Here is a 15325-nt window from a genome sequence, read left to right as displayed (position 1 = left end):
TTCATCGCAATCCCGGTACACCGCCGGAGGCATTCATATAGAGTCATCTTTGTTCTAGTATCGAGTTGTAATCATTGAGTTGTAAATAAATAGAAGTGTGATGATCATCATTATTAGAGCATTGTCCCAAGTGAGGAATAAAAAAAGAGAAAGGCCATAAAAAAAGAGAAGGCCCAAAAAAAAGAGAAAGGCCATAAAAAAGAGAAGGCCCAAAAAAAATGAGAGAAAAAGAGAGAAGGGACAATGTTACTATCCTTTTACCACACTTGTGCTTCAAAGTAGCACCATGATCTTCATAGTAGAGAGTCTCTCATGTTATCACTTTCATATACTAGTGGGAAATTTTCATTATAGAACTTGGCTTGTATATTCCAACAATGGGCCTCCTCAAGTGCCCTAGGTCTTTATGAGCAAGCAAGTTGGATGCACACCCACTAGTTTCTTTTGCTGAGCTTTCATACATTTATAGCTCTAGTGCATCCGTTGCATGGCAATCCTTACTCCTTGCATTAACATCAATCGGTGGGCATCTCCATAGCCCATTGATTAGCCTCGTTGATGTGAGACTTTCTCCCTTTTTTTTCTTCTCCACATAACCCCCTCATTATTCTATTCCACCCATAGTGCTATGTCCATGGCTCGCGCTCATGTATTGCGTGAATGTTTATAGGTTTGAGATTACTAAAGTATGAAACAATTGCTTGGCTTGTCATCGGGGTTGTGCACGATGAGTGAATTCTTGTGTGACGAAAATGAAGCATGACTAAACTATATGATTTTGTAGGGACGAACTATCTTTGGCCATGTTATTTTGAGAAGACATAATTGCTTAGTTAGTATGCTTGAAGTATTATCATTTTTATGTAAATATGAACTTTTGTCTTGAATCTTACAGATCTGAATATTCATGCTACAATTAAGAAGAATTACATTGAAATTATGCCAAGTAGCACTCCGCATCAAAAATTATGTTTTTATCATTTACCTACTCGAGGACGAGCAGGAATTAAGCTTGGGGATGCTGATACATCTCCAATGTATCTATAATTTTTGATTGCTCCATGCTATATTATTTACTGTTTTGAATGTTTATGGGCTTTATTATACACTTTTATACCATTTTTGGGACTAACCTATTAACCCAGAGCCCAGTGCCAGTTTCTGTTTTTACCCTGTTTTAGGGTTTCGAAGAAAAGGAAAACCAAACGGAGTCCAATTGACCTGAAACTTCACGGAACTCATTTTTGGAAGGAAAGAAGCCCAGAAGACTTGGAGTGCACGTCGGGGGATCTGCGAGGAGGTCACGAGGCAGGGGGCGCGCCCACCCCCTGGGCGCGCCCTCCACCCTCGTGAGCCCCTCGTGCCCCCCCTGACGTACTTCTTTCGCCTATATATCTCCGTATACCCTAAAAACATCCGTGGGCATAATAGATCGGGAGTTCCCCCGCCAGAAGCCTCCGTAGCCATCGAAAACCAATCTAGACCCGTTCCGGCACCCTGCCGGAGGGGGCAATCCTTCTCCGGTGGCCATCTTCATCATCCCGGTGCTCTCCATGACGAGGAGGGAGTAGTTCTCCCTCGGGGCTGAGGGTATGTACCAGTAGCTATGTGTTTGATCTCTCTCTCTCTCTCGTGTTCTTGGGATGATACGATCTTGATGTATCGCGAGCTTTGCTATTATATTTGGATCCTATGATGTTTCTTCCCCCCTCTACTCTCTTGTAATGAATTGAGTTTTCCCCTTGAAGTAATCTTATCGGATTGAGTCTTTAAAGATTTGAGAACACTTGATGTATGTCTTGCCATGCGTATCGGTAGTGACAATGAGATATCACGTGATTCACTTGATGTATGTTTTGGTGATCAACTTGCGGGTTCCGCCCATGAACCTATGCATAGGGGTTGGCACACGTTTTCGTCGTGATTCTCTGGTAGAACTTTGGGGCACTCTTTGAGGTCCTTTGTGTTGGTTGAATAGATGAATCTGAGATCGTGTGATGCATATCGTATAATCATACCCACGGATACTTGAGGTGACATTGGAGTATCTAGGTGACATTAGGGTTTTGGTTGATTTGTGTCTTAAGGTGTTATTCTAGGACGAACTCTAGGGCTGTTTGTGACACCTATAGGAATAGCCCAACGGATTGATTGGAAAGAATAACTTTGAGGTGGTTTCGTACCCAACCATAATCTCTTCGATCGTTCTCCGCTATTAGTGACTTTGGAGTGACTCTTTGTTGCATGTTGAGGGATAGTTATGTGATCCAATTATGTTAGTATTGCTGAGGGAACTTACACTAGCGAAAGTATGAACCCTAGGCCTTGTTTCAACACATTGCAATACCGTTTACGCTCACTTTTATCAATAGTTACCTTGCTGTTTTTATAGTTTCAGATTACAAATACCTTTATCTACTATCCATATACCACTTGTATCACCATGTCTTCACCGAACTAGTGCACCTATACAATTTACCATTGTATTGGGTGTGTTGGGGACACAAGAGACTCTTTGTTATTTGGTTGCAGGGTTGCTTGAGAGAGACCATCTTCATCCTACGCCTCCTATGGATTGATAAACCTTAGGCCATCCACTTGAGGGAAATTTGCTACTGTCCTACAAACCTCTGCACTTGGAGGCCCAACAACGTCTACAAGAAGAAGGTTGTGTAGTAGACATCATACCACTACTATCATATTACTTTGCTACTAAATACTTTGTTGCGGATATTAAGTTATCGAGGTGTGGTTGAATTGACAACTCAGTTGCTAATACTTGAGAATATTCTTTGGCTCCCCTTGCGTCGAATCAATAAATTTGGGTTGAATACTCTACCCTCGAAAATTGTTGCGATACCCTATACTTGTGGGTTATCAAGACTATTTTTTGGCACTGTTGCCGGGGAGCATAGCTCTATTCTTTGAGTCACTTGGGATTTATATCTGCTTATCATTATGAAGAACTTGAAAGATCAAAGAACCAAGATTTTTCCCTCAACTACGAGGGAAGGTAAGGAACTGCCATCTAGCTCTGCACTTGATTAACCTTCTATTTTGAGTAAGCTTGCAACACCTAAACCTGCTTCTGCTATTAATTATGATATGTCACATGTTATTGATGATGCCACTTCTACTTTGCATGATACTTATGATGAAACTACTTCGATGCGTGATACCACTGTGCCACTATGTGAATTTCTTGATGAACAACTTGCTAGGGCTAGAGAGAATGAAATTATTGAAACTGATAATATTGATGAAAGTGATGATGAAGATTCTCCCCCTAGATATGAATTGCCTGTTGTGCCTGAGGGCTATGTTATGGATGAAGAAACTGCTAGAGACTTTCTTGCGTGCAATGATAGAAGTGATCTTAAGAAACTACTAGCTAAGCTTAAAGAAAAATCTTTGAATGCTAGAATGAAATATGATCCTGCTTATGCTACTTCACCTATCTTTGTTACTGATAAGGATTATGATTTCTCCGTCGATCCTGAGTTAATTACTTTGGTTGAATCTGATCCTTTTTATGGCTATGAATCTGAAACTGTTGTGGCACATCTTACTAAATTAAATGATTTAGCTACCCTATTCACTAATGATGAGAAAACTCGCTACTAATACATCCTTAAATTATTTCCGTTCTCATTAAAGGGTGATGCTAAAATATGGTTTAATTCTCTTGATCCTGATTGTGTGTGTAGTCCCCGGGATATGATTTATTACTTCTCTGCTAAATATTTCCCCGCTCATAAGAAACAAGCTGCTTTAAGGGAAATATATAATTTTGTGTAAATTGAAGAAGAGAGTCTCCCACAAGCTTGGGGGAGGCTTCTCCAATTACTTAATGCTTTGCTTGATCATCCTCTTAATAAAAATGAAATACTTGATATCTTTTAGAATGGACTAGCCGATGTTTCCAGAGATTACCTGGATAGTTGTGCTGGTTGTGTTTTCAGGGAAAGGCATGTTGATCAAGCTGAAATTCTATCGAATAATATGTTGACTAATGAAAATAATTGGACACTTCCCGAACCAACTCCTAAGCCAACTCCTAAGAAAAGGGGTATTCTATTTCTAAGTCCTAAAGATATGCAAGAGGCAAAGAAATCTATGAAAGAAAAAGGTATTAAAGCTGAAGATGTTAAGAATTTACCACCTATTGAAGAAATACATGGTCTTAATTTGCCGCCTGTTGAAGAAATACATGGTCTTGATAACCTGACACAGGTAGTAAAGGTAAATTCTCTCTATAGATATGATAAAGCTGAAATCCCTCCTACTAAGTTTTCTAGCCAATGCTTAGATGAGTTGGATAATTTTATGGTTAAACAAGAAGACTTCAATGCTTATGTTGGGAGACAATTGAAACATAATGCTTATATGATTGAACACTTGAGTGATTATATGGCTAGTGTTAAAGGTGAACTTAAACTTATTAGTAAACATGCTTCTATGGTTAGCACTCGAGTAGAACAAGTACTTAAAGCTCAAAATGATTTGCTCAATGAATTAAATAGTAAGAAAAATGATAATGATGTTAGAGTTATGACTAGAGGTGGTAAAATGACTCAGGAACCTTTCTATCCTGAGGGCCATTCTAAGAGCATTGAGCAAGATTCTCGGAGAACTAATGTAGATGCACCTAGTCCTTATAAAAGGAAGAAAAAGAAAAATGATTGGACTTTGCATGCTTCTAGTGAACCTGTTGTTGACACACCTGAGAATCCCAATGATATTTCTATTTTCTGATGCTGAAACACAATCTGGTAATGAACATGAACCTAGTGATATTGTCAATGATGATGTTCATGTTGATGCTAAACCTAGCAATAATAATGTTGTGGAGATTGAACCTGCTGTTGATCTTGATAACCCATAATCAAAGGATCAACGTTATGATAAGAGAGACTTTGTTGCTAGGAAGCACAGTAAAGAAAGAGAACCATGGGTTTAGAAACCCATGCCTTTTCCTCCTAAACCATCCAAGAAAAAGGATGATGAGGATTTTGAGCGCTTTGCCGAAATGATTAGACCTATCTTTTTGCATATGCATTTGACTGATATGCTTAAAATGAATCCTTATGCTAAGTACATGAAAGAAATTGTTACAAATAAGAAAAAGATACCGGAATCTGAAATTTCCACCATGCTTGCTAATTATACTTTTAAGGATGGAATACCATAGAAACTTGGAGATCCAGGAGTACTGAGGGAGTCCTGGATTAGGGGGTCTCCGGACAGACGGACTATATCCTTTGGCCGGACTGTTGGACTATGAAGATACAAGATTAAAGACTTCGTCTCGTGTCCGGATGGGACTCTACTTGGCGTGGAAGGCCAGCTAGGAAATACGGATATGGATATCTCCTCCTTTGTAACCGACCTTGTGTAACCCTAACCCCCTCCGGTGTCTATATAAACCGAAGGGTTTTAGTCCGTAGGACAACAACAATCACAACATACAATCATACCATATGCTAGCTTCCAGGGTTTAGCCTCTCTGATCTCGTGGTAGATCTACTCTTGTACTACCCATATCATCAATATTAATCAAGCAGGACGTAGGGTTTTACCTCCATCAAGAGGCCCGAACCTGGGTAAAACATCGTGTTCCCTGCCTCCTGTTACCATCCGGCCTAGACGCACAGTTCGGGACCCCCTACCCGAGATCCGCCGGTTTTGACACCGACATTGGTGCTTTCATTGAGAGTTCCGCTGTGCCGTCACCACCAGGAAGGATGTTTCATCCCGTCTTTAAGGACGACACTATTGCTGAGGAAGCTTTGGCTATCGGCCAAACTCTCCGGCTAGGTGGTTTTCTTATGACCGCCTGTTCGGCCGCTGCGCTGACGATGACTTCTCGGGTCATCGAAAGCAATCTTCATGTCAACTCGGAACTCGCCGAGCAGTTAGATCCAATGGAGCTCTCTTCCCTGAACGAGCTCTTAGATCGCATCGCCGCCCTGGGAGTCGCTACAGACTACGATCATATTGGGCCTAAACCCGATCTGAGAGAGATCCACTCTCCCCAGGTCACCCATCACGTTGTAGTGGTGGAGGAACAGTGCGGCAACCCTTCATCTATCTTAAGGACTAGTGTCGTGGAATTGTCATGGCAGATGTCCTTAGTGTGAGGACCTAGTCCCGAGGCCAACGCATCTATGTGGTAGCTTGAGAGGGGTTGAGCGGAATCGAGAGACGCAACACAAGACAGGGATTTAGACAGCTTCGGGCCCCGGGAAACATCATCCGGTAACAACCCTACATGCTGTTTGAGGCTAGGTCTCATTATCATCACGAGGGAGTCGCCGTAAACTGGCTCTCCTCTTTGTGTCTAGCCCTAAGATTGTTTCTTCTTGCTTGTCCCTCTTTGGGGAGCCCTACCCCTCCTTATATATGTTGAAGAGGCGGGTTACATGTAGAGTCCAACTCGGACTTAAGACTTAACTATTCTAACTTATCTTCATGGGCTTCTTAACATCTTGGGCTTCATAACATCTCGGGCTTCATAACCCCTGACAACCCAGTTATCACTGTTTGGCGGTTTAACATTGTCTGCCGGTTTAACATTGTCTGTCGGGTTATGATTGCCTGCCGATGCTACCATCTGTCTTAACTCTGCCGGTTTAACACTCGCTGGTTTACCGTCTGTCTTAGCCATCTGTCTTAACTATCCGCCGGTTTACCATCCGCCGGTTTACCAAGTCCCGGCCGGGTTACGACTCCGGCCGAGTCATACCGCGGGGTATATCCCCGACATTAGCCCCCAGTATAATTTGGATTTATCCATGTTAAACTGATCTTGATTATCCTTAAGTCCTTGTCATTTCCTTCTTCTATAAAATCTGAGTCAATAGACCAGCTTCATAATCAATTTGCTGACATCGGTTTTTCATAGTGAAATATTGTGAAGAATAACTCCTTTGACTTCAGCTCCCAATGCTTAACAAAAATTTTTGCCTTTGAAATACTCATTTGATCTTCAGCCGGTTTAAGAATGTAGAACTTGCCGGTTTGAGAATGTAGAACTGTGCCGGTTTAAGACTTGAACTCGACGGTTTATCATTGTCGGTTTACAAATATTGATGGCACCAGGTCATAATTGTAGTTAACATGAAGCTTGAAAATATACCTCTTATATGCCTATCACTTGTAGCCCCCAAGTCTTAAGAAGGTAGCATAGCAACAGCTTAAGACTTGCTTCAATATGAATATCACAATCTTGAAGAAATCCGGGTTGTTCATCAATCACTAGTCAGAATTGAGTATTCTACATATGTAGCCCCCAAGTGCCGGGTTGTCATGCTTGCAGCAATCTGGGAATTGAAATTGCCTTATTATCATAAAAACTTCAACCAGTGTAGCCCCCAAGGGCTGGGTCATTATGCAATAATGAGCAGGGACTTTGTAAATATAATCTTGTAAACTTTGATCATCAGCGTGTAGCCCCCAAGGGCCGGGTCAGTAAGATAATATTGAGCTGGGACTTTGATATATTCTTCAATGAAAATAACATCATATGATGTAACCCCCATCATGGGGCTTGAATTCACGTCCACAAGGTTAAGAGCCTTGTGCTTTACCAACTAAGCAGTGGACCCTTCAATGTAATGGATAAAAAGCTTTGTACCTTAAATTGTTGACAGAGGAAATTGGTAGTCCCCAAGGGCCGGCTCATTACCATGTGATGAGTCGGGTCTTCAATAAGGTGAGCAAAAAAATGACTTTGCATTAGCCCCCAAGTGTCATGGTGCATGCTTGCAGCGACATGAGACTTGTGTATTTAATATAATTTCAACTGAAATAATGTAGCCCCAAGTGCCGGGTCGTAAGCCTGCAGCAACTCGGGACTATTCCTTCAATTGTAGAATAAATCATATCTATTGATAATATGATAGCCATTGCGCAAAAGCGACTTTGGAAACCTTAATCATAATACTGGTTATTGATAACCATAATTAAAATCCAGCCATGTTGGCTATTTGAATAATATACCCAATGATTTATAAGCACATAATTCCAATGGCGCAATCCAAATATATATTGGCGATTTATAGTCCAAAGCCAGGCCGGGTCAATAAACACCGGATTATAAGTGATTATGTATTGACAACTTGTAGTTGAAAGTCGAGCCGGGTTAACGAACACCGGGTTAATTTGATGACTGATAGTCATGCCGGGTCGAGAGACGCTGATTCAACATAAAATTTATCAAAAGAGAAAAATCTTGACAAAGGCAAATAAAACCGTGTAGTCGAGGCTTTTCAAGGGCTGCCAGGCCCAAATTCGAGGCTTTTCATGGGCTGCCAGGCCGCTGAGTTAAACCATTTTGCAAAGCCTTTTAAGATCGGCCTCCAACTAACCAATCGTCGTTTTAACTTTGACAAGTTCAGGGTCTGTATAAGATTGACTTGTCAAACGTTCGGCGGGTCATGCAAGGATTACCTGGATAGGAGTGGCTTACTTGATGAAGGCAGGTTAACCCGGGGTTTTAGGTGAATACACCAGGCTTCCAAGCCGTGGCTTGATAGCCAATTACAAGGGTCCTTTCAAACTCTTTATTGCTTTGCACAAAGAGCCCCCAAGTAACTTTGTGAGTTGTGCTCAATGGGTGTCTATGTTTGAGTTGGTGCTTTTTGCAACACTCTCTTTGACCCCTAACTGATTTCCCTGGTGGCCTTACGCCGATCAAGAGGTGTAGCTATGGTTCGAATATGGCTAAGCCCCCAAGTGATGCTGTGGCACTAGGCCGATCAAGAGGCGTGACTATGGTTCAGACTTGACCAAATCCCCAAGTGATGCTGTGGCATTGTGCCGATTAAGAGGTGTGATTATGGTTCGGATATGACCAAGCCCCCAAGTGATGCTGTGGCATTGCGTCGATCAAGAGGTGTAGCTATGGTTCGAATACGACCAAGCCCCCAAGTGACCAATAATATGATAAGCCAATAAGGCAGGATACCCATGTTTGAACCGCGCATCATGGCAGCAGGTCCCCTTTGGCACCCTTTAACTTTTTGCAAGAGATAAATCCTTCTTGAACCAGGATTTTGAACCGGATATTGAGAGCTTCAAAGCTATGTGGGAGAACAAATTTCCCTTAAACCGGATTGCAAACTGGAATCTTCATTTTCAGCCGGAAATTTTCTGACGGCCTTTCAACTCGAACTTGCTAGAAGTTAATTCCTTTTTGAACCGGAACTTTAAACCGGATTTGAGAGCTTAAAAGCTTTGTAAGAGACAAATTTACCTTGAGCCGGATGTTTGAACAGGATTTAAAAGCTTGAGCCGGATGTTTGAACAGGATTTAAAAGCTTGAGCCGGATGTTTGAACAGGATTTAAAAGCTTGAGCCGGATGTTTGAACCGGATTTGAGAGCTTCAAAACTTTGCGGGAGAGAAATGTCTCTTGAACTGGATTTTAAACCGGAATCTTTATTTTGAACCGACAATTTTTTGACGGCCTTTAAATTTTCATCAATATGGCGGTGTCCTCCGGAACCGGGTTATCATTCCCTCCAATGACCCGGAGCTCCCGAGTCATGTCATTGTAGCCCCCGAGTCTTAAGACTACTCGAGGAGTTGGCTTGAAACTCTCCATATTTGACCGTGATATAAACCGGTATGAGTCATTCAACATCTCGGTGATATAACTTGTCCTGCACTGGGGAACTTGCAAGCCAGAGTAATTGCTCTTTTAAAGGAATCAATATAAAATATACTAGATGAATTTCACCTGATGTGTCAGGTCAGTAATTATCACCGCGGAGTTGATGATCACCATGGTGAAGCTGAAATCAATCACGGATGAGCCGGCCGCAAGAGCCGATAGATGAGTCGGCCGTGGTGTTGTAAGCCGGTGCGGACGGGCAAGTTGTCCTCCTTATTGTAAGCCGGCACGGATGGGCGAGTTAGTCCCGTGTGTTGATGAAGCGGGGGACGACGACTTACCCATGTAGCCGTCCAGTGGCATGGCACGGACCAGCCCTAGTGCGATAATCTTGGCGCGCGCCCCTTTGCGACACCTTTGTAAGAAATAATGGTCCTGCCCAAAAATAGCGAAGACTAGAGTAATTGTTCTTTGATAAAAACAATATGCACCAAAAATAAATATACAAGATAGCATCTGGTATTTTTTTTGGATGATCACGGACGCTGGGCGTGCTTGGATAAAAAATGACCGGACAGACACACGTCTAATGTATCACTGAGCACCCATGTCGCTAGATAATATCAAGTTGCAGATTGAACCATGTGTGAGGCACTAGAAATGCATGGAAAGTGAATAGTATATGCATGTCATTAGCACTCTGGCCGCATCATCTATGCACGTAGCCGGTTTTCTCCTTTTCTCTCTTATCTGCTTCTGCCTTCCCTTTTTTGGTTCCAAACAAGGCCACAGAGGCGATGCATCTTTAACAAGGTTGGAGATGATGATTTGATGACAGCGGCCCTCCACAGCAGTGAGGTCAGGTAAGCCGGGGCAGAGGTGAGCCATTGCAGCGAGTTGGCAAGGCGGAGCCCTGGCGGCAGAGACAAGACGGTTAACGCCGGGCGCGGGGCGCGAGGCCGGCCACGGCCGAGTCAGCGGCTCAACGGGACGATTCAAGCGGACCCGAGTTTAGTGATGATCCGGCAGCTCGGCCGTACGTTAGTGATGATCCGACAGCGGCTCAAGGCGGAGCAATTCACAGCCGCGTGGCTCGGGCGCAGCCGGCAAAGCGGCTAGGGCAGGTTGCCGGGACGAGGCGTGGTAACCCGACAGCATGGCAGGCCAGCGAGTCCACGGGCGCGGGGTCGGCGATCTTCAGTGGCGTGGTGTTAACCCGGGCACGAGGCGGACGGCAGGCTGAACCACGCTCCAGCCGCATGGTGTTAATCCGGCAAGGTGGACCTGAGAGGCGGATGGCTTGTGATGAGGACATCAATACCATTGTTACACCCACAGCCCCTACTGTTACATATACTGGACCAATTACTAGAGCTCGCGCACGCCAATTAAATTACCAGGTACTTTCGTTTCTTGGTAATGATTCTAATGTTCATGAGATTATGATGCTGCCTAAATTGGATACATTTGTTTTGCTTACAAATGAAGGGCCTAGCTTGGAGAGGGATGAACATTGGAGCAAGAACACACATGGAGTTGATGGCATGCGCAAGGGGATCAAGAACGGAGTTACAAGTGATGATTTCAGGACTTTGAAGCCGCCATAAGGAGTGCATGAAGCCTTGGACGAAATATACAAGATGCCACTTCATAATATTCGTCCATAGGCTATTCTAGGTGCTGCGTCACCTTATTAATGGGCCAGGCCCATGTAATTTCGAAATACTTAAGTATAGGCTATATTTAGAGTCCGTATGTGTGGGGAAACAAGAGTTAGGGTTGGTTTCGGACCCCACCCTCAAGGGCCACGAAATTCCCCCCTCTTCCTCCATATATACAGCCCTTAGGGCGTCGTTTAGACTTTGGGTTTTGTTTAGATTAAAAGTTCGCCATAGCTGCAACTTCTCGTACTTCGTTTGTGTCCAACGACCAGACCAAGACGTCACAGAACCCCACCTTGATCAATAAAGCTTTCATCTTATATTCGCAATATCCAGATTGCAATCTCAGTTTCTTGCTTGTTCTTCATTTGCTTGCAGGAAAGAGACCCTCGTGGTCAGGTTGATCATGCTCCGGCGTGGTCAATAACCCCTCGGAAGTTGGTTTAGCGATTGCTAAGGCGCGACGTCTCGCACATTCATAGTCGGATCGTCAAGGTCGACTCCCCCAGAAACGATAGCCACCATCTCATCGAAACATCGGGACACCTTTGCCTCTATCAAGTGGTATCAGATTTCCAGGTTGCTCGGTGAGATTTTACAGTTTTTCGTAGATTAGATCGAGTCTGTTCTTCATACCTACAGTCCACGAAAAAGCCAAAAAAAATTAGGGTTAGCTCATCATATCCGAACCAATCTGAGCCTTTGCATAATCTTTTTAGGGTTTTTGCTTTGTTGAATTTGCGGTTGCATCGTCGTGTCAAGTTGCTGGTCTTAGAGTCTAGTCTTTTAGAGTTTCGAGTTCTGGTCATAAGTTGTCACACCGCCGCCGCACCATCATCATCGCCCATCTACCACCATTGCTTATCCGCCACCGCTCTGAATCCGTATCCATATACCACCACCAATCTGTATCCATATACCACCACCACTACCATATACCACCACCGCTGCCATATACCACAACTATATATCCACCACCAATCTGAGTTCTTCTCATATTAGGTTTGTTCTTGAGATCAATCTAAATTCCGATTCGTGTTTCCTTGCCTGCGTAGGTCTCGAAAAAAAAGTCTGGAGACCCCCGGGCAGTTTTTAGGCCAAGATTTTCACGGGCAGAAATATTTTTTCCCTATCTTATTTTTAGGCTTTTCTGAGTCTTTTGAGCCACGTGCCATCATAGTGATTTTTTGTCGCACTTTTTCGTCGTCGCTGCCCTGATTTCTGAAAAAAAAAGTGAAAAAAAAATTCGTGCCCATCCTATCAGTTTAACGAGGGAAGAGTTTTGAAACACTCGCCATTATAGTGATTTTTCGCAAAAAAAAGGAGCACCACAGGCGTTTTGTGAGAGATTTCAGCACCATTTCAGCACCATTGTTGCATCGTCGTGTCAAGTTGCTGGTCTTAGAGTCTAGTCTTTTAGAGTTTCGAGTTCTGGTCATAAGTTGTCACGTCGCCGCTTCACCATCATCATCGCCCATCTACCACCATTGCTTATCCGCCACCGCTCTGAATCCGTATCCATATACCACCACCAATCCGTATCCATATACCACCACCAATCTGTATCCATATACCACCACCGCTGCCATATACCACAACTATATATCCACCACCAATCTGAGTTCTTCTCATATTAGGTTTGTTCTTGAGATCAATCTAAATTCCGATTCGTGTTTCCTTGCCTGCGTAGGTCTCGGAAAAAAAAGTCTGGAGACCGCCGGGCAGTTTTTAGGCCAAGATTTTCACGGGCAAAAATATTTTTCCCTATCCTATTTTTAGGCTTTTCTGAGCCTTTTGAGCCACGTGCCATCAAAGTGATTTTTTGTCACACTTTTTCGTCGTCGCTGCCCTGATTTCCGAAAAAAAAGTGAAAAAAAAATTTCGTGCCCATCCTATCAGTTTGACGAGGGAAGAGTTTTGAGACACTCGCCATTATAGTGATTTTTCGCAAAAAAAGGAGCGCAAAAAAAAGAGCAAAAAAAGAGTTCCAGAGTGTGCTTTTCCCTTATTTACGTGCAGCGCCGTGATTTTGTTAGTGTTCTAGGCTCGCGTCTCTAGCACGGTCTAGCCTAGGACCAACACAGTACCGTCGTTGAGCGTTTATTCAACTTTGCATCTCTGAATTGATTATTGCTGACCCTTTTTGCTACCATACTATAAGCCTTCCCAGCTCCACATACATCTACGTCGTGCGTTTGACTCTCCCTGGCAATCGCTCTATCCAAGCTTTTGAGAGTTTTGACTACAACAGTTGCCGATCACCGCCTGCTGCTGGGTAAGAACTGGTAAGAATTTGAGATTGGCTTGACGGATTTGTGACACCACCACCACCTCTTGTTAGTATTCTGTAGGATCATATTCTTGTGTGTTTCTATTGTTGCTAACCATGGCAGGATCACAAGCCGACGAGACTGACTGGGAGAACATGACGAATAAGGAGTTGCATGATAAATTTCAGCAAATGATGAATGGACAGGTGCAAGATGTGCTAAACAGATTTGAAGAGGCCATGGAGAAGATAGATGACATGGAGAAGACGTTCGAAACAAAGCTCGATAACAGGTTTAATGAATTGCTCGCGCATCTTCCACCACCACCACCGGCTGCACCTAACGCACCTCTACAACAACAACAACAACAACGACTACCTACACATCGTGAAACAGCCCTTCGCCGAGCGAGCCGTCTCCCTCTTGCACCTGGCCAAACTGTTGGTGCTGCTGTTGATACTTCTGTGGCTCCTGCTGCTGATGCGGAGGAGGATGATTTTGCCGGCGATTACGAGGATGAGGTTGATCAAAATCAGAACTACGTGCCACCACCAGCACAGCAACCACCAGGTCGTCCACATGCAAATAATGGCAATGGTAGGGCTCACCCTCAGGTATGAGATCATGACCATCTCCCTAAACTAAAATTGAATATTCCACCATTTGAGGGTAGATATGTTCCTGATATATATCTTACTTGGGAGTTAGAAACTGAACAATGATTTACATGTTTACAATATCCCGAGGAGAGACGTGTTCCTGCTGCTATTTGTGCATTCACTAGTTTTGCATGTGTTTGGTGGTCTGAGCATTGCAGATTATATCCTATTCCTGCTACTTGGGCTGCTTTGAAAACTGCTATGCGTACTCGTTGGGTTCCACCATATTATCAACGTGAATTACTTCAAAAATTGCAGCGCTTAAGACAGGGAAAAAATTCTGTAGAAGAATATTAGCAGGAATTACAAACTGGCATGATTAGATGTGGTATTGTTGAGGAGAATGAAGCTATGCTTGCACGTTTTATGGGTGGATTAAATAGAGAGATTTAGACGATTCTAGAGTATAAGGAGTATACTAATATCACTCGTTTATTCCATCTTGCTTGTAAAGCTGAACGTGAAGTGTAGGATCGACAGGCATTGGCGCGGACTAACTTTTCTGCAGGTCGACCTTCATCATGGACACCACGTGCATCATCTACTTCCACACGTTCTGCTACATCGGCGCCTCCGTCGGCTGCCACCTCCAGCCGTGATACAAGAAAGCAGGCACAACCACCACTATCTGCCAAGAGCACACCTGCTGGACCTGCGCAGAGCTCTTCTTCTTCCATGGCATCAACACGGCACACAAGTGATATTATTTGTCATCGTTGTAAGGGAAGAGGGCATTTTGCGAGAGAATGCCAATCTCAGTGTGTGATGATTGCTACTGAGGATGGTGGGTATGATTCCGCTAGTGACTATGATGAGGAGACTTTGGCTCTTATTACACGTGAAGAACACGGTGGAGATGATTCTGATCATGAGACGCAATACATGGCTGCTGAAGATGCTGACAGGTATGAATGTTTAGTTTCTCAATGTATTTTGAGTGTGCAGGTTACACAAGCTGAGCAAAATCAAAGGCATAATCTGTTCCATACAAAGGGGGTTGTGAAGGAACGTTCTGTTCGCGTCATCATAGATGGAGGGAGCTGCAATAACTTGGCTAGCATGGAGATGGTGGAGAAGCTATCTCTCACCACAAGACCACATCCACATCCTTACTACATCC

Source organism: Triticum urartu, chromosome 5A (assembly GCF_056163025.1).
Source record: "Triticum urartu cultivar PI428250 chromosome 5A, HENAU_Tu73, whole genome shotgun sequence".
NCBI lineage: Eukaryota > Viridiplantae > Streptophyta > Magnoliopsida > Poales > Poaceae > Triticum > Triticum urartu.
Note: the sequence above shows the minus strand (reverse complement) of the source record.